At 46.9% G+C, this 7211-nt stretch overlaps 1 protein-coding gene across 1 annotated transcript in view; it reads left to right on the forward strand.

Moving 5' to 3' along the window:
* Positions 1–7211, forward strand: part of CACNA2D1 (calcium channel, voltage-dependent, alpha 2/delta subunit 1) — a gene marked incomplete at its 3' end in the record, with an annotated part of 640713 nt that overhangs the window by 145160 nt on the left and 488342 nt on the right. The window lies entirely within an intron of this gene.

The raw sequence follows: 7211 nt of genomic DNA on the forward strand, positions 1-7211 counted from the left end.
TTTGATTGGTTGTTAATAATCAATAATTGGTTGCTGCTATGTCGGTATGCAATTCTAAAATGGTCCAGGGCGTTAGGAGAGGAAGTATCATGAGGCCCTGCAACATCCACAAGAATTGACATGTAGTAGGTCATAGTGTAGTGAATCTGATAATCTCTTCTCTTTTGTGTGAGGATTGTTTAGTGGTCTCTAGTTGGAATTATCTGAAATGTCTTCAGTGAATGACATTCAGTGAAACTGAATTGTATGATCCCTGACTGCAGCAGATTGCAGCACCTCAGTAGTACCCTTTCTTGAGAAGTACTGATTTGGATTGCTCAGGCCAGTGATTCTTAAATGGCTGTTTGAATTTTACCAGGGAGTCCCATTAGGAAGTGGTGATAGACCAGAGTATGGCATAAGGAGGAGGTGAAAGTATGGATCCAAGAGTCAGATCTTGATGAAAGGAGAAGAAACAACCACCACCACTCTTTCTGTATTTTTCTCTCAATTAATTAAAAATGCATTCCTGGCTCTGAGCATTCTGAATGGGTTTGGTAAGCATGCTTTTTCCTGTGTTGGATTCAGCTGGACTAAAAGTACTTGTATTGTGGCTCAGAGGCAGAGCAGAATTTCCTAAATTCAGTCCCCAGTATCTCCAGGTAAATGATGCAGAAGGTGGTCATGTGCTAAATGGCCTTCCCAGATCTCTGCCCTGGAAGGGTCTTCTTCTGGGAGACTAGTCATGCCCACTCTGCTTTTCCCTTAAGCGCTTGATAGCTTGGTAAAAGGCTGTTGTTGTTGTTGTTGTTGTTGTTGTTGTTGTTGTTGTTGTTATTATTATTATTATTATTATTATTATTATTATTATTATTATTATTATTATTATTTTCCGCCTTCCCCGCCGGAGCACCCTCTCAGCATATACAGAGTATGAACCCAGTTATTATAACTTCAGCATAAATTCTGAGGTGTAAAGTGTTTCACCACAGGTATTATAAAAAGATCTCTACCTGGAACCCTGGAAAGGTGCTGCCAGTCAGAGTAGAGAAGACTGACCTTGATAGGCCAGATTCGTTATTAGACAGCTTCCGGTGTATTATACTGTGAGAAGAACTGCCACTTCTTAAAGTGTTCAGGACACATTTTATCATTTCCTGCACCTCTTTTTTTCTTCTTCCTAATTTCTGATTTGTCACTGTATTTAAAAGCACAGTCTTATTTCTCAGTCTGCTCTGCTGCGTTTGCCAGTTTACTACTTAACCATTAGCTAGTTTCTCATTCTGCTGTTCTCCCCCAGGGTGTTTTGCTATGCTTGTTGATACGCCATTGTTACACCTGAAGAGCTGCTTTATACTAATGTTATTTCAAATTTCCTAGACATACTTTATGTCTTGAAATAGCCTCCAGCTTGCTTTCTCTTCAGTGACCATCATGTGCCGCTCAGCTGTTTATCTGAAATCTGGACATGTTTCTGTCTCCTGCTTCACCTTTGTGCCCTGAAGACTAGGGTGGCGTTATTGTAGCTGTCATTAATCACTACAGCGGGTTGACTGTTGGGGGCCGGAATATCTCAAAGTGTTAATTAAGAACAGAATCCTGGAGGGGGATGAAGGGAGAGGAAGGCACAGCCTGTGGTGTTGCCCTGAGGAGCATGCCAGCAAGTGACATTGATGGCTCATGCCCTACAGTAGCTGAGAGAATTTGCAGACTGCTCCTGGCACTGACTGGAGACAAAGCTGGGGTGATGACTTACGCTAAATATAGAATACTAGATGGTTAAATAAGTACTGAGAAAGATTCAATGTGAAAATAGTGCTTTCAAAATCCATTATGCGTTGCATTCATATTCCTAATATCTGTAATTCATCTGTAGTAAATTTAGACTACCTTATGTTTTGCTGTGGTAAATGTAACACCTGTAATATTTCTGGATTTCAGGGTTTTGTATCACTTTACTGCACCCAAAATGAATTCAAGATAGGGTTCCCATTTACTTACCGCGATCCGGCGGGGGAAACATGCTCCCTGGCCAGGAAGCGACGCCGGGCGACACTCTGGCAATGGGTCTGAAAACTCAATGGTACCATCGAGTTTCCAGCCCCATTGCCAAAGCGTCGCCCGGCATCACTTCCTGGCAACGGCATGGTGTGGCGCGTCTGTTGTCCCCACGGGAATGATCCTGCAAAGACGTCTGTGTCCCTCGCCGAATCACGGTAAGTACTTGGGAAGCCTGATTCAAGAGTGATTTACAATAAGTCATTCTCTCCAAAATCATACCACAAGTACAACACAGCTCTGAGTACACATCATAAAATGCAGTTACCTTGTGTTAACTTGGGCCACAGCTAAAAGGGGGAAGGGGCAAAGCTGAAAGGTAGTGGTTCAGTCTTTGAGATGTTTGCTCAAAGTATCTCTGGCAGCAGGTCAGTCTTTTGGGGTGTTTGTTTGAAGTATCTCTGTTAGCAACACAAGGAAATACTTTGAGGCCTAGGACCACTCCTGGGTGGCATAGACAGTACTGGGTTAAACAGTTTGAGACCTGTTCATACATCCACTGTAGTACATGCCCAAGTGACATCTCGATTAGATTACTGCAATGCACTCTACATTGGGCTGCCCTTGAAGTAGGGTTGCCAGGTACTCACAACGCACCAGCACGGGGTGGGAGGTAGACCTGGCCTCCGGACAACAGGTCTACCCGTCCTAGTCTACTACATTGGTAGACCTGGGCTTGGACTGTCGCCTTGCACTGACCCTGTAACGAAATGGCTGCCAGGCAGAGGCAGCAGTGTATTTTAAAATGGTAGTCCTTAGGAGGGGGGAGGTACTCCATAGGGAACAATGGAGCTGCCATACCTCCCTGCCTACAGTTCCCAGAAACTTTAGGGAAAAGAGCGGGAAAATATGGACACACCCCAGGAGTGGAGCCAGGGAGATAAAGGCTTTGGCTCCTGAGGGGGGAGTTCAGTTTTAGCCTAGTCTGGCCTTCGGCTCAGCTTGGACGGCAGCTTCAAGGGAGCGCACAGGTGGGGCTCCTGTTACCACAGACTCCAGGGCATCCAGGCCACTATAAACCGTGGTGGACAGCCAGGAGGGTAACAGTACAAGTGACCAGTCCCGAGGAGGGCTGGGGTTTCTCCACAACAACAGGAGGGGGAAAGTAAATCCTATCCTGAGGCCCACAACCTCCAGAGATAGAGAGGGTCTGTGTAGGGGACAGAGGAATGGCGTTTTAAATCCTGTTTATTTTCTGTGCCCACGTTGTGTTGATGTGCATGTGTTTAAGTTCTGTGCCTAATATGTATATAGTTCAAATAAACCTTTTTTGAGTTTAAGACCTGGTGTGCCTTCACCACTTAGTCCTCCCCGCTTGGCACATTATCAGAAGCAAAAGGGAGGCTAGGGAACCCAAACGGGCCCAAATTGTAGGGATTGCCAACTCTCCAGGGGGCGCCCAAAGATTGTGGTACCAACTTTCCCGGGTTGGGAAATCAGCCAGAGGGGTCTCATTGTCCCTCTAAGAAGGTGGTGTCCATTCAGTGAGTGGTGGCAGTGACAGAGGAAGGAAATAGCCCCACCAGGCAGGGTGGGCATGCAAAAACAGGGGCAAAACTGCTGTGGCTGCCCCTGCAGGGACTGCTGGAGTGCACAAAGACAAGGGCAGAGGAGACTTCACCTCCAGTCAGTCCTGTTGCCACAGGCTCCCTTGCAGGGGCGTGCACCAGCCTCTTGTAATGCAACAGTTGGAACAGGCTGCCTTCATTGATGGCAGCCACAGAGGGCTGCCCACAGCTCCACTGCCCCTGCGCCTCAGAGTCTGGTAATGTTCCCTCTAAGCTGTGGAGTCTTGTGAGCAAAAATTCTACTTTGTGAGCCGCTGGCATTAAAGTTGTGAGCAAGCAATTTGGCTACTGCATAAACTAGTTTGCTCTGGAGCCATCCTTCCTGAGTTAAGATAAAAATGTGTGAGCTGGAGGCTAAAAAACTGTGAGCTAGCTCACCCTAACTCAGCTTAGAGGGAACATTGGTGCCGAGCAGTGGCACTTCTCCCCTCCCCCCTGCTCCCCTACACTCAGCATTGCTGCCTTAGAGTTGTAGTATATGGAACCTGTCTCTTTCAGAGTCAGGCTTAGGGCCTAAGTGTTACTCCCTCTCTTCACATGAATGGGTGTGTCTTCTAGAATATGCTAGTTAGAACTGGGTTAAGTCCAATGTTCCCTCTAAGCTGTGGAGTCTTGTGAGCAATTATTCTACTTTGTGAGCTGTTGGCATTAAAGTTGTGAGCGAGTGATTTGGATACTGCATAAATTAGCTTGCTCTGGAGCCATCCTTCCTGAGCTAAGACAAAAATCTGTGAGCTGGAGGCTAAAAATCTGTGAGCTAGCTCACACTAACTCACCTTAGAGGGAACACTGGTTAAGTCTATGTGGTTCTGATAGATATTCATAGAAAAATATAAAGCAGAGATTAAATCAGCAAAGCAATGAATGGGAGACAGAGTCCCTGTGTGTTTGGAAAAATAGGAACTTTACTGGAACTAACACTGGGAAAAAGGAAAATGGGATGCAAAACAACAAACAGTAGATTTCTACATGTTTACTGCTAGAACATTACTACAATAATGGCACCTCTTCTCCAGCCAATACATTGATTTCCAATCACAGAGCTAAGGTTCAGGTCATTTTACTAAGACCTCGTACAAGATTTGGGTGCTCTTCTGAGTAACAGATTGGGTGCAATAAACATGTGACTTCTTGTTGACAAAAACAAAGTTAACTCTATAATTACTGAAGTATTTTAACTTGCTAAAATCCAACATGTCCCCTGCCTTGATGTTCTGTACATTAAAGGTTTTTGAAGACATCCTGCTTGCTGCATCTCTCTGGCCTTAGGGTAGACCATTTACCCATCTCCACAGTGAGAACACTTTATGGAGGAGCTGAACACTAGAAGAGGGTTCTGCAGAGAGGCAGGGATGGCAGCAGCAGTGGTTCTCTGTGTTGGAAATATGTGTGTTGCAAGGTCTAAAGTCAGTCATTATAGGGTTAATCTGCTTATCTTGTGTGCTATTGTTTAGACTGATCTGGAAGGGAACCTGGCAGAAAGCCAATGGAAAGAAAGCCCGGGAAACTGAAGCCTATTTACTAACAATCATTGGTTAATGCATTCAGGTGATTTCCTTCTAGAGGTCAAGAAGAAAGGAAGAATCTCCATTACTATCCGTGTGTCTGTTGTTGCAAGCATGTAGTCTTCAGTGTTTGTTGTTTTGTAGATTTTCCTGTGTAGAAATAAAGATTTTTTTTTTCATAGATAGAAAATGCCTCCTCTCCAGTGAACAAAGATCCATTGCAAACTCTGAATATATAACTATTTTTACCAATTTTCCAACACTGTACAGGTATGGATAAGGTGGACTTCCCCCCCCCCCATTTTTCAAGGGGGATGAAAATCCTCCCATCCATTTTCAGTAAGCTTTTGATTTTTCTGCAAACCCAATGGTTCCCCCATGTTTGTAGGAAAATCTCCTTTCTGTCCATTTGGTCCTGATCAGCAGATTTAAGGATCCACAAATCAAGGTAAAGTTGGCTATTAGAATATACAAGCAGGGACCTGAAAGAAACTTGTGGGGAGGGAGCAGCTCCTCTGCCGTTGCATTCTTCCCTCTTTCATCTTCTCTGTTAATGTGCCCCCTTTTCCTTTCTGCCCACCCCTTATCTATCAGTCTTTCATCAGCCCTCCTTTCTCCCTTTACCCCTCCTGTGACAGTCTTCTCCCCCCTCTCTTCCACCACCCCTTGTCTGACAATCATCTCTCTACCCCCTTTCTCTTCCTACCCCTTCTCAGACAATCTTCTTCTTCTATTCCCCCCATTCGATTCCCCCCTTCCCCCCATTCTCAGGCAATCTCTTCCACCATCCCCCCCTCTTTTTTTTCTCCCCATTGTGGGAATTGCAGCAGCTGTCCTTTTAAAACTCCCCCCCCAGTTTCTACTTGGTCAGACTTCAGGGAGAAGCAATGCTGGAGGCGGGTGTGTGTGTGTGTCTTTGCTCCCCCCCCCCCCCCCCCCCCCCCGCGCGCCCAGAAGTTCTGGCTCCCAGCCCGGAGAGTGCAGTCAGCACGACGGGGACGTTACAGAGATGGGAATTAGAAGGAGCATCCTCACCCACTCTCACACCTGGCTCAAATGTCCTTTTAAATCTGTCCCACTGGTTTCTAACTGGCCAGACTGCAGGGAGAAGCAGCTCTGGAGATGAGTGAGTGGGAGCGAAGAACCCACCCTGCAGTCTGGCTAGTTAGAAGCTGGTGGAAAAGTTTGAAAAGGACAGCTGAGCCCGTGGCTACAGAGCCTTGTGAGTGGGCTCCTTCTTATCCCCGCCTCTGTAGGCATTGGCTCTGCTGCCCTTTAAAAACTTTCCTGCCACCTTCTAACTAGCCAGACTGCAGGGAGAAGCAATGCTGAAATGGGGAAGGGTGAGTGGGAGGGAAGGATTCCTCTCATATAGCAGGATCGTCAGTGCTGCTTTTCCATGTCCTCAAAAACCCTCCCCCAATGCAGCAGTGCTGCATTTGTTTGGTTTTTAACCCCCCCCCCCCCGGGATTTTTTTTTTAGCAAAGGGCGAATATTTTTCTGCAACCTTGGGGCATCACCAAAATTTGGAGAAAAGTATCTCTTTTTTCCCCTTATGGGTTCAATCAGTGGATATAAGTATTCACAGATGAACGCACGTGTGGTTATTATAATATATGATGATAAGCTCCCTAGCAGCTTCTTGAAATTCCTCTGTTTCAAGGTGGTTAAACCTGGTGAGTGTTAGAGCCATAAATCCTAAACTGGAAGTAAGCTGAAGGGCAAGAACCAAAGGGCTCTTGGCCAGTGGCTCACAGCCAGAGGCTTGCTTGAGCAGGTCAGTTCCCAGCAGAGGTCGATTCGGGGGGATCACGGGGGATCGCCATTCCCCTGGGTGAGGTGCGGGGGGCGGGGCACACTACGAAGCCCCACCCCCTGCTTCCGGCCACCCCGCTTCCGGCCCTCATTCAGCCAGGAGGAGGCAGGAGAAGAGGGAGGGTAAGTTGCTTCCTCCCCGTCTCTCCCCACCCCTGCCTGCCTGGGGCCAGGGAGGGCCTTGGTGGGGCTTCCTCACACTCCTGCTGGCCTTGCAGGTCCACCGCCGAGCCCCTGATGTCAGGGGGTGTGGCATATGCTAATGAGTTATGCTAATGAGTTCCC

The sequence above is a fragment of the Gekko japonicus genome, unplaced genomic scaffold (assembly GCF_001447785.1).
Source record: "Gekko japonicus isolate JY-2015 unplaced genomic scaffold, Gekko_japonicus_V1.1 scaffold471, whole genome shotgun sequence".
NCBI lineage: Eukaryota > Metazoa > Chordata > Lepidosauria > Squamata > Gekkonidae > Gekko > Gekko japonicus.